Source organism: Desmodus rotundus, chromosome 1 (genome assembly GCF_022682495.2).
Source record: "Desmodus rotundus isolate HL8 chromosome 1, HLdesRot8A.1, whole genome shotgun sequence".
Taxonomy (NCBI): Eukaryota; Metazoa; Chordata; class Mammalia; order Chiroptera; family Phyllostomidae; genus Desmodus; species Desmodus rotundus.
Window position 1 is genome coordinate 158,863,857 of NC_071387.1, and position 12,610 is coordinate 158,876,466.

The window sequence follows — 12,610 nt, forward strand, 5'->3', positions numbered from 1 at the left end:
AGACGATTTGCAACATAATCCACTTTCAAGCAGAAATGCCAGACCTGATATGAGAAACTTACATATACCCAGAATATTATCTACATTATTAATTTATCTTTTATTACTTTTCTGTAGCAAAATAATGAATAATCTGTGACATCTTAAAACATTTTGTCATATTTAAGATAAAACTAAAACTGTAAGTTACCATGGCATTGTTTGCTGTCCCTTTGACAGAAAATATATGCATTCTGCTTAGACACTAGAGCTACTCCTTTGTCCGCCTGGCCACCTTCAAATTTCATCGACCCTTTCTCATGGATCAGCTAGTGAACAGACGCTTATGATGGTGAGAAATTATTTGGCAGCCTACATGATTTTAATAAACACATCATTTTAAACCTTTACCATCTGTCCTTTGCACTAATTACAGCTGCAAGATAAGTATAATTATGAATTATGTTACACAATGGGGCACAAGTGATTTAAATGTTTTACATTTTTAATCAGTGATTAAGAGCTAGTTATATATATAGTTTTTATTTTTATAAGGACAAAACAAGACCCTAAAAATGAGAAACATTTTCAATTTCTCATAGAAAAGGATGCTTAAATACAGTATGAGACATTGTAATTATAAAATACTATGAGTAACTAATAATAATACTATATACATAGATATCTTTGAAAATTATTCAAAATATGTTAACAGTAAAAAAAATCCTATTACTAAATGATTCATGTGAATAATGTGAAAAATCTGCCTATACCCAGGATATTATCTCCATTATGTAGATATGTGTTTGTGAGTATGTGTGTGTGTATTCCTTCAGAAGCTGATCCTGAGAAAAGGATTTGAGCATATGTGGTAAATCTGAGTGTATTAATTCTCTATTGTATAAAAAAATTACTAAAAATGTAGCATTTTAAAACAGCATTTATTATCTCATAATTTCTGAGACTTGGGAGTATAAAAAATGGCTTAATTGAGCAGTTCTGACTCATGGTATCCCATGAGGTTGCAGTCATGATGTCTGGCCATCATTTCAGGACATACCTGAGACAGAGGATCTGCCCCCAAAGGGCTCACGTACATAGCTGTGGGCTGGAGGCCTTAGTTCCCTTGCTGGTTTGTTAGCAGTATGTACCATCATTTCTGCTATCATTAGACTACAGGGATTTATTCAAACTCACACTGAAGGAGAAATTAATCAGGCTCCACCCCTTAAAATTAGTATCAAGACTGGGTGAGTTTAATTTAAAACTGCCCAAATCAATCTAATCTCGGGAGAGGCTGGGTGGAGGAATAGGAATAGGAATGTGGAATGGAAAGTTTTCAAAACAGAGTATGTCAATGTGCAAGTTAGTAATTACTCTGTACACCCTGGCCCAGGTCCTCCTGGGAACCTCTGGGAGAAGGTAGGGAACATGCCTGTGTTACTTTGAGTACTCTAAGAAGTAAACACCAAGTTGAGATTAGATGAACAATGAATGTATCCTACGGGAGATGAAAGAAGAAACAAAGGGTAAGCAGGGGGGAACATTTAGAATACAATACAGGTATAACACCTGGGGAAGGAGAAGGGAAAGGATCGAGGATGCAACAGGAAGAGTCTTAAGTAGCAGTAAAGTTCTAAGAGTGTCAGGACAGTTGGGAGCACTAGACACTCCCAAATGTGGCAGCTGGAACTGTCAGTCACCTGTGATCCCTGCAGGATCAGATCTGAACAGTGTATTCTCTCCAGTCCATCCATTTCACTGCACAGATCCCATGCTCAACGCAAGTTCAAGGAATAGTTCCACGTGTCAATACAGGGATGTTTTGGGAGAACCAATACAATTTCTTACAAATATGCACATATCCACATATGTTTGAAAGAGAAAGAAATTCTAATACTTGTAAATGAAAATGTTCACAATAATATCTGAGTGGTTGGATGTGGGGTTTCTGTTTAACTTTTCAATATTTATTGGCTTATCTGATAATCTAATATTTAAATCAAAATGTAGTGAGAGAAGTTAGTTTTAGTTCTGATTATAATGCTACACATAAAAATGGAAACGGCTTATGCTGTACTGCCCATAGGAACAAGAGAATACAAAGGACAGATTATGTCTATGTAAAACAATTAAGAAAATGCATAACGAGGGAACACAAAATGATACTACGTTGCATTATTATGGTATTGTTTTTATTATTAAAATGGGAAATTTATTTGCACAGGTAAACAAAAATATTTTTTAAGGTTTGTACATTTAGCGAATATCAGACAGATACATATCTCTTAGGTTCCATGATTACTTTACCTTTTACGTCAATTGAAATGCAGAGTGGGACTAAATTTGTCCAATGAAATCTTTGACAATTGATTTTGTTTTAAATTGTAATAGTAATCCAAATATCAACCAAATATTAACATTTTGAGAAAAGAATTTTAAAAAGGAATCTGGTTAAGCTCTAGCAATGCTGATATTACTACAAAAATTCTGTATTAGACCACAACTGAATTAGCATCCCCATAGCCACAGAAGAAAAACACCAGTCTGAGCTACTTCAGAGATAACCCGACCCCACCCCTACTGGACCCCAGGAAGGCTCTGTTTCCACATCAAAAGAGAAAGACTTGGCTGCCCAACAAACTAAATCTCAAAAAAAGAATTTTGAACATAATCGACCTTTTCTTCCCACTTTAATTTGTTTTAGATTCTGACTTGGTTAGAAGTAGCATACTCTTCTTTGAGTACTAGCTTTTCTGCATTTGATCCTAACCACAGCCCACCTTCGATTTGACAACACTCTTCCAGCATCATCCCTGAAATAAACTTGGCTTTGTCTTTCTAACAGAAAAGAATTAAAGAAACTTCATTGTAACTGCTGTTTCATAGTTTTCATTTGTATAAATTCAGTTTGCTTGCATATAATTTTCTAATTTTAATTTTTAATTTTGATACTCTAACTTTATGTTTGCTGAATTTTCTATTTTATTTTATTTTGTGACATTGTCTATTGATATGTATTTAGTCTGATAGGTGACAGGTTTTTTTTAAGTACTTTTTCTATATTTTGTTTCTATCTGACTTAATAATCCTATACTGAGTTCTCAGGGTGAAATTTTCTAAGCATGTACTTGAATATTCCTGAATTGCCAATAATAAAGCCCTAATAATTATTTTAATGGTATATTAGATCATCTGGATGCCTAAACCAAATATCACTCTAGTGGAGGGGCTACTTTGTGTTTATTACTTGACTGAGTTGGCAAAAGGGCTACTTTGTCATAAGCTAATGAGGGGAAGACACAATAACACAATTCACACTGAGAGAACAGTAAATGATGTCACTGTTTCATACATAAAAATCATAGTGTAGTTTGAAATTAAAATTTTATGACAGTTTGAAAGAGACTATGCTTAAGAAGCTACTACTCACATCATGAAAGGCAATTTAGTTCCAGCAAAACATTATTTGCCAAACACAATTGATATTGCTAATTTGAATGTTACTGTTTTTATAGTTTATATTTTTAATTTATTTAAGATTGTTTGGCCTTATGATTTTGCAAGAACTATAAACATAAGGGACTTACATTTGCTTTTATTTTTCTACTATTTTAAGTACCATTGTAATTAAAATAGTTTAGGTTAATACTATGAGTTTGTGATTTTTTTATTTCAAAGTGATAACTATATTTTTCAAGTATAAGAAACAGTGGATCAGGCCCTGGCTGGTGTAGCTCAGTGGATTGAGTGCGGGCCTGCAAACCAAAGGGTCACTGGTTTGATTCCCAGTCAGGGAACATGCCTGGGTCATGGGCCAGGTCCCCAATAGGGGGCGCTTGAGAGGCAACCACATGATGTTTCTCTCCTTCTCTTTCTTCTTCCCTTCTCCTCTTTCTAAAAAATAAATACATAAAATCTTTTAAAAAAAAAAAAAGAAGAAGAAGAAACAGTGGATCAGGATGTAGCTGTAAGTGAAAAATTCCAAAAACTTCCTGATGATAAAGATAGTCACAACTTGAAGACAGTCATACGTTAAAGATGTTCATTTGATTTATCCTGTTGCAGCTTCAAGGTCATCGGGTTGTCTGATGACTCAAAGAAACACTTCAGTATACAATTGACCTCTACTTTTGTTTAAAAAATATAAAAGAAAGGATTATCCTTCTTCAAAAAATATTTATTGATCTATTAAATAATTGTCTTGTTTTCCAAATAGTATAAAGTAATTGGTATGTGACTTCTTTAAAGGAAATGATATAAAAATTGTAACATTTTTATATTAGCAGAACAGGATAAGAATGACTTCAAGAGAGTAAATTAATGCAAAAGATTGTATCAAAGTAAACCCATTAGGTTCTGTCAGGGAACAAAGTACTACTACCATTTCTTTTTGCAAAATATTGTTATCTTGTTGAGCCCATCTCAAAGAGTTTTTCTTTGTTAAGCACAAAGCATACATCTCTTGTGAACATCTTCAACACTGTTGGTTCTATAAAATATATGGTTGAACAATATTAAATAAAAATAGAAAAATAGCATCATTACCTAAATCACTGATTGATGAATAATGTTTTTATTCTCACAATCAATTTGGGCTCCCAGGGAAAAAAAATTAATATCAATGAAGAATGGTCAGTAACAAGTATCTTATCCACTTGAAAGCATGATTTAAAAAATGTGACACATATCTTAATATAAAATCTTCCCCAATTTAAAAATATTTAAGGGAACAAAATCATTTATAAGAGAGAAAAGTGAAAAATGCAATTACCAAAGTGAAAGATGTAAAACACCCTAAAAAATATTGGAGTAAAGCAGTAAATACTAGCACATATATAAAAAGAAAGATTTAAAATACTTCTATGAAAAATTATTTTTTGTGTTTCACTCTAGAGACATAACAACAAAAGCAAATTACTGACCATCTATTTAGTTTTAAATAATTTACATAATGTTTGTCATATAATGAGAGCCTAATAAATGTTCTTGGCTTCTTGAATTATAACAGGATAATTAATATTTGACATGGTGACCCAGTAAGCACTCTAAGAGCTTAAACTGCAATTCTGTTAAGATAATTTTACCTTTTGTATGATAATTTTAATATTAAATGTATTCTGTTGTATATCTAATATGTGAAAAGTCATTAATATGAAGCAAGTTTATACCATAAAGTAATTGAGAGACCAAAATACTCTATTCCTGATTTTCTAATAAAATTAGATTATAATGGTTTTAACTGTATTTGGAGATCAGGGAAGGTAGATGGCAAATAACAATAAATAAATTGATCATTTATTTTACTCAGAAAACTATTTCCAGAAAATCTCTTCAAATAAGATGTTTTACAGAACTTCTAAAAAACTAGTAATTTTCTAATTCCATCAGCATATCTCAAGCTCCCACTACTCAAAAGGTGTTGTTTTGTGTGTTTTAGGGGTATGAAAATGAATAAGACAAGGTGCTTCCCTTCCAGAAAGTTGTTTGGTGGGTACAGCTGAGTTTATAATTGTGATCCATGAACCCAGGAACCTCTACCTACCCCAGGTCTTCCCGTGCAACACTTTGTAACGACTACCTCACCATGTGATTACCCCAGATGTAATCTCCATATGTAGACTAATACTGTATTCAAATGAGTGTAATCTAGTTGAATTTACAAGAAGTTTGCAACTAATAAACCATGTTTCTCTTAGGAGCATCTGTTACCAAAAACCTACCAAGAGAAAACAAAAATAATCAAATGACCAAAACACCGAATTTAGGGTATAAAACAGATACTTTATTCCTATTATGAAATGGTTAGCAGTTAGCTCAGGGATTTTCAACGTGTGTGCCACAAGAATTCTTAAAGCATGCAGCACCTGACTATTCTGGCAAAGGCACTGCCCTCTATTCCCTTAGACTATAAAATAAAAAAATGACAATGGCCAACACAACAGTAGCAGTCCAGTGTGAGCAAATCAAAATTATACCTGTTTTTTGTCAGATAGGCTATATATATATACACACATTTTTTTGTGTGCCTCAAATTTTAGTAATTGGTTTATGTGGGCCATGAGATGAAACAGGTTAAAAATTGCTGAGTTAGCTCAGTTTGTTAGAATATAATGAGGGGATCAAGCTGAAAGAATCTTCCACATGTCAGAAGGCAGCATGCATTCCAAAACCAGCCTTATGCCAACGTACAACTTTGCCGGAAAGCAATCTGATGAGAGCCATGCACAATCTCCCAGGCCATCTGACGCCGCCAGTGGCTGTAGAAATGCAGAGCCCATGTCTACTGCTTGTAGGTTGGAGATAATTTCACTGAAAACTCACATCACTTCTACATTACAATAAACACAGAGGTTGTCATTCTCTTGTGACCAATAAACAAGAGAACTGAGAAATTCTGATACACAATTATAAGTGGGAGATAAACATGAAAAATGTCAATTTAATTTCTTAACTTTTGAGAATGTGGAAAATGTGTATTTCATTTAGTAAATATGTTGATAAATGCAGGTTAGATACCTTAATGATATTTTTTCTTTAGATTGGTGAAAAAGAGATTATTTATTTATATATTCATCAGAAGTGGCAAAAAAGGTAAAACATAAGGATAATCCGATATCATATTTTGCTTAAGGAAATACAAATCAGAACAGTCAACTTCTGTGACACCACGCTTTTGGAAAACTCAGGCTCGTACCATTACTCTGTGCTGCTTCTGTGCATTTTCTTGTCTCTCTCTTAATAATATGAAGGTTGCCATGATACCGTTAGCAACAAGTCTCATTTTTCTCAGAAAATGATTCACTTTTGAAAAGAAATGTTGTTTCTACCATTATATTCTGCTTGTATCCAATTTTTTATTAAAGTACTTTTTTAAAGTTTTGGTATAGTGGTATATAATCTTATGTTGGTTGTATTAGTTTCAGGTGTACAATACAATGATTGAACATTTTTATACCGTACAATGGGATCACCCCACTAATTTTAGTAATCATCTGTCATTGTGTAAACTTATCAAAATATAACTGAATGTACCCCCGTTCACCCACCCCCACCCCCTTTCTTCTGATAATGATCCCTTTGATCTCTGTTTCTATGAGTCTGTTTTTGTTTTGTTTGTTTTATTTTTAGATTCCACATATAAGTGAAACCATAGGGTATTTGTATTTTTCTTCCTGACTTATTTCACTAACATAACACCTTCTTAATCTATCCAGTGTCACAAATATCAATATTTCATTCTTTTTATTGCTGTGTAATATCCCATTTTATATATATATACATATATGTATATATACCACATCTCCTTTATCCATCCACTAATCTGATGGATACCTAGGTTGTTTCCATAATTTGGCTATTGTAAATAATGTTGCAATGACCATACAGGTGCACATGTCTTTTCTAATTAGTGTTCTCATTTTCTTTGGATAAATACCTAGAAGTAGAAATGCTGGGTTGTATGGTATATCTAGTTTTAGATTTTTGAAAAATCTCCATACTGGTTTTCCATAGTGGCTGCACCAGTTTGCAATCCCACCAACAGTGCACAAAGATTCCCTCTTCTCTACAGTCTGGCCAACATGATATTCATTGATTTTTTGGTAACAGTCATGCTGACTGGAGTGAGCTGGTATCTTGTTGAGGTTTTGATTTGCATTTCCCTAATGATTAGTAGTGTTGAGCATCTTTTCATGTATGTGTTAGCCATTTGTGTGTCTTCTTTGGAGAAATGCCTTTTCCTGCTCCCTGTCCATTTTTGATTGGATTATTTATTTTTTTTGTTATTGAGTTGTATGAGTTGGTTTTATTCCTCAATTTTTGTTCATACAGTCTTTTCCTCTACATTATCACCATGTTCTAAATAACATTTGTCTTCCACAAACAAGGGAAAAGGAGTTACAATACAAAGGGATGAAATGGGTGCTAAATGAAACACATGGGGTAAATGAGTTTTTCCCCCATTTGTCCCACTGTTTCACACAGAATAGAACCATAGCCTACTATTTTGAAAAGCTATCATAATATGATATTATCTCTCTAGTAATGAATAATCAATCTGTAATATTTTTATAAATATTCTTACATCTAATGGAATTATAGGCATATCCTTTTCCAGTGTTGACTATATAAAAAATAACACTTCAGCTGACAATTCCAATACATGAAAAAGAGATAGAGCCGAACATGGAGAAAATGGCTACAATAAAAGCATACTCAGAGGCTGTCTACAAGTCATAAAAGGCTGTGATGCATAAGAGCCACAGAAGTCTAATACTTTGAATCACTGCTGGAAATGTACAATTACCACTGGAACCATAATTCTCAAAAAGAGTGGTGCAAAGCATGCAATGAATGTATGGCTGTTTTTCAATATATATTCCCTACCTAGCCACAAAAATGGGGTCATATGCAATTAGATTTTGGCAGTTCCATGGTTATTTTTTCTCCAAAAAAACCCCAGTATTTTCTATTTAAACTTAATTTATAGTAGATATTAAACATGTGTAGTCCAATCATCATGGGCATAAGTCGTCAGTATTTTTTTTTCAAGAGTTTCTTCCTTCTAAGGAAACAGAATGTAAATAGGGACACCGTTCATATTTCTTTGGAAGGAAAAGAGAGGGAGGGGAATGGGAGGAAGAGTGAAAGAGGCTCAGAGAGGGAAGAAAGGCGACAAAAGAGAAATCATGTTTGAAAACCTTGTTTTTCCTGAGCCTAAGTCTTGCATAGAATGCAATTACATTTTAGAAGCCACGGAAAATGAATATTGGTTACTAACAGACTTCACACAATTCACACATTTAATATTCAGTTACCAAAATTAATATTAAAATCATTAAATGTTCAAAACTAACAACCTCTAACAAGTCTCCTATGCCTGGGCCAACCAATGCCAGGGGTATAGCTTCACTTTTACTTACCACCACTAAAAGGCAAACTAAATTCTACTACAAACAGAGCCTTTGTAAAGGAAAATATAAAAATAAAATAGGTATATGTTCTATATTCTCCCCATGTTTTATATGATGATTTTCATTGGTTTTCATCTGAAGAGAGGAATCATTTCTTTTAACTTGGAGAGTCGAATAGATTATAAAAAACAAAAGAAAAAACTCAAATTATTTTTCCTAGTGTTTACCATATTCTTCCTACAAAAGGCATTTTTTTTGCTTTTAAACTAAGCCTCAAATCTATAAAACAGTAATAAATATAATTCTAACCACCACATACATTCCATAATTTGCCCTCTTACCATATTTTTCTGTCATTTATTTAACCATATGTTCACACAACCTTCAAGGAAACAGTCTTTCTTCAACAAATGATTATCCTCGATTATTTTTGTTCTACCTACAAAAGAATTTCGTACCTGTGCCATTTATTATCGTTATGAGTCTTGTTTTACTCATCTGTAAATGTAATAGAATTTCTTTTTCTCTTCTTTTACTTATCTGTAAAAATGATGGAAATGAAGCCAAGGCAAAATAAAAACAATTTTTTTCATAAGTCATCCAATGAAATACATTTTGATTTTCTGTGAGTTTTTAGATTACGTGAAACATTGTATTATTCTCACATTGCTACCCGAGCATGGTTCTATAACGGTCCACATTCAGAAATAAGAAAACTAAGGCTAAAAGCGATGACGCAAATGTTTGCTCATTTCCTGAGATATGGAGCTGGTTGATTGCAAAGCCTGTGTGACTCCAGCATTTGGGTTCATATCACCACGCTTACGCCTCCGACAGCATTTAGAGTTATGGATCAGATTCATCTAATCCTGTGTCAAATGCAGAGGTCATACCTTTTTTCTCTGTGCACCTTCCATGGTACTTTATGTATGCTGTGCAATAACTTTCAAATGAATGAATGATTTAATAAAAAATACACCTACTTTTCATACTTGGCAGCAGCTTGGCTTTCACTCTCAAATGTCTTTAGAAAATTGCCTTCCATATTTTTATAAAACATGTTTTATAATATCTCTTAGAGTGTGTCATTTTCACAGTGAACTTATTTAAATACAGGTTTCACAAATAAATCTGTGAGTCTCAAACAATAGCAGCAAATGACTCCGAGCATCACTTGATATGTTACATCCCTTAGCTTAGGAAATGGTAACAGATATTTGCTTCATTTGTTGTATAAATTTATATTATAATTGAGATGAACTTAAAACATGAAAGTCTTCATTGTTACAAACTAGGCATTTATGCAAGCCGTAGGGGTTAACTGAGCATACAACACACACTTGAGACTCCAAATTGAATAATGTGATTTGTAAACAGGTACTTAGCATATAAGAAGCTATTACACATGCAATTACCTGTCTTCAATTAATTGTGTGCCTCGCTAAGGAGAGAGTTAAGAATATTTGTTTTAATTGTACTGGCTGTAAGTCTTGATATCTATACACATCTATTTTACTTATGCTATAGCTTTGAACTTTAGAAAAGTGCATTGCTAACAGCAATTATTATGTGCCTATGAGGAAATGTTGGGACTGAAATAACCATTCTTCTTCTAATAAGTCCCTTTTCTCTTCACATACAAACACAGGCCCAGAAAGAAAATCAAGTTTGGGCTTCTCACTAGGATGGCAAACCACGTATCAAAAAAACTATATTGGTACGAACACCTATATGCCAACAACTTGGACAATCTAGACTAAATGAATAAATTTCTAGAAACATAGAATCTTCTAAACTGAATCAGGAAGACTCAAAAAATCTGAATAGACAGATTACACCTAGTGAAATTAAAGCACTAATCAAAAAACTCCAAACAAATGAAAGTCAGACTGGATAGCTTCACAGGAGAATTTTACCATTCAAGGAAGAACTATCACCTTTCATTCTCAAACTATTCGAAAAAAATGCAAGAGGAAGAAAGACCCTTAAGTTCACTTTACAAGGCCAGCATCGTTCTAATTTCAAAACCAGATGACGCTACAAAGAAGGAAAATTATAGTCCAATATCCCTGATGAACATAAATGCTAAAATCCTCAACAAAAAAATTAACAAGCCAGATCCAGTAATAAATGTAAAAGATCATGCATCATGAGCAAGTGTGATTTTATTTCAGAGATGCAAGGTTGAAAAATATTCCCGTATCAATAAACATGATATACCACATGAACAAAATTAAGTATAAAAACTGCATGATCATATCAACAAATGCAAAAAAAAAAAAGTGTTTGATAAAATCCAGCACCCATTTATAATAAACTCAGCAAAATGGGAATAAAGGGTGCATACATCAATATAATAAAGGCCATATATGACAAACCCACAGCAAACATCATACACAATGCAGAAAACTACTAGCATTTCCCTTAAGCCTGGGAACAAGCCCTGGCTATTGTGGCTCAGGGGATTGAGTGCCAGCCTGCAAACCAAAGATTGGGAACAAAACAAGAATGATCACTTTCAGCACTCTTATTCAGCATAGAACTGGAAGTCCTAGCCACAGCCATTAGAAAAGAAGAGCCCTGGCTGGTATAGCTCAGTGGATTGAATGCCAGCCTGGGAACCAAAAGGTCGCTGGTTTGATTCCCACTCAGGACACATCCCTAGTGACCGGGGGCTTTAACGCAGCCCTCCGGTCCGCCACAGATGAAGAAAAAAACTACCAAGACATGATCTGCTTGGGGAGGAAAGGTGGCCCTTTCTCTCAAAGGAGAAGGTCCCAGAGCCTCTCTCTCCAGGGGCTTTTATTAGGTTCATTCGCATAGGAATACAGATAAAGCTCATCAATCATTGTCAGTCAGTAAGGGTTAAACAATACATGATTTACAGAGAACTTTGAGGGCTTATTCTGAGCTACAGCCAATCAGCTAGAGGGCCATAAAACTTTAGGCGCCAGACTCATCTCAGGTCTGGACCCTTATCTCTTAAACTGAGGGTACAAATTAAGTAGGTTTCACAGGAATGTATGTATTTTTCTTAGGCCTGATTCCCCAGGGAATCCGCCCCTCCCAGCACAGGACTGCCCTGCCCTCTGTTATTGCTTCAGGCTTAAGTCAGGCAAGCGAAGTAAGGCAGCCAAGAGATTAGGAGACTTCTTGCAGACTGAATGAGGACTCAGGCTATTTCAAAGCCGAGGTGCGAGGGTCCATCACCCCCTTTTTCCACAGCCCCCTGAGTCCTTCCCTGCGGGCCTCTTCCGTGACCAGAGTCTGTCTTAGGTTGACCCTCCCTTGAGGATTCTTACCCGTCATTGGCTAACTGGCCAAGCTCAGGGCCAAGCAGGGTGAAGTGGGCAGAGGTAGCACTTCTGCCAGGGAGATAAGCTTTGTCTCCTTAGTGGCTTATGGTCCCAACTCTGACTCAGCCTTAACCATAGGGGTTACAGCCTCTGAAACCAGGCAGGGCGGTTCCCAACACCTGAGTTTCGGGCCAAGTCCCCAGTAGGGAGCATTCAAGAGGCAACCACAAATTGATGTTCCTCTCGTTCTCTTTCTCCCTCCCTTCCCCTCTCTAAAAATAAATAAGTAAAATATTTTTTAAAAAAGAAGAAGAAAATTTTTTAAATCCAAATTGGAAGAAAGGGAAGTAAACCCTCATTGTTTGTAGATGACATGATGTTATATATAGAGAACCCTAAAGATTACACACACACACACAC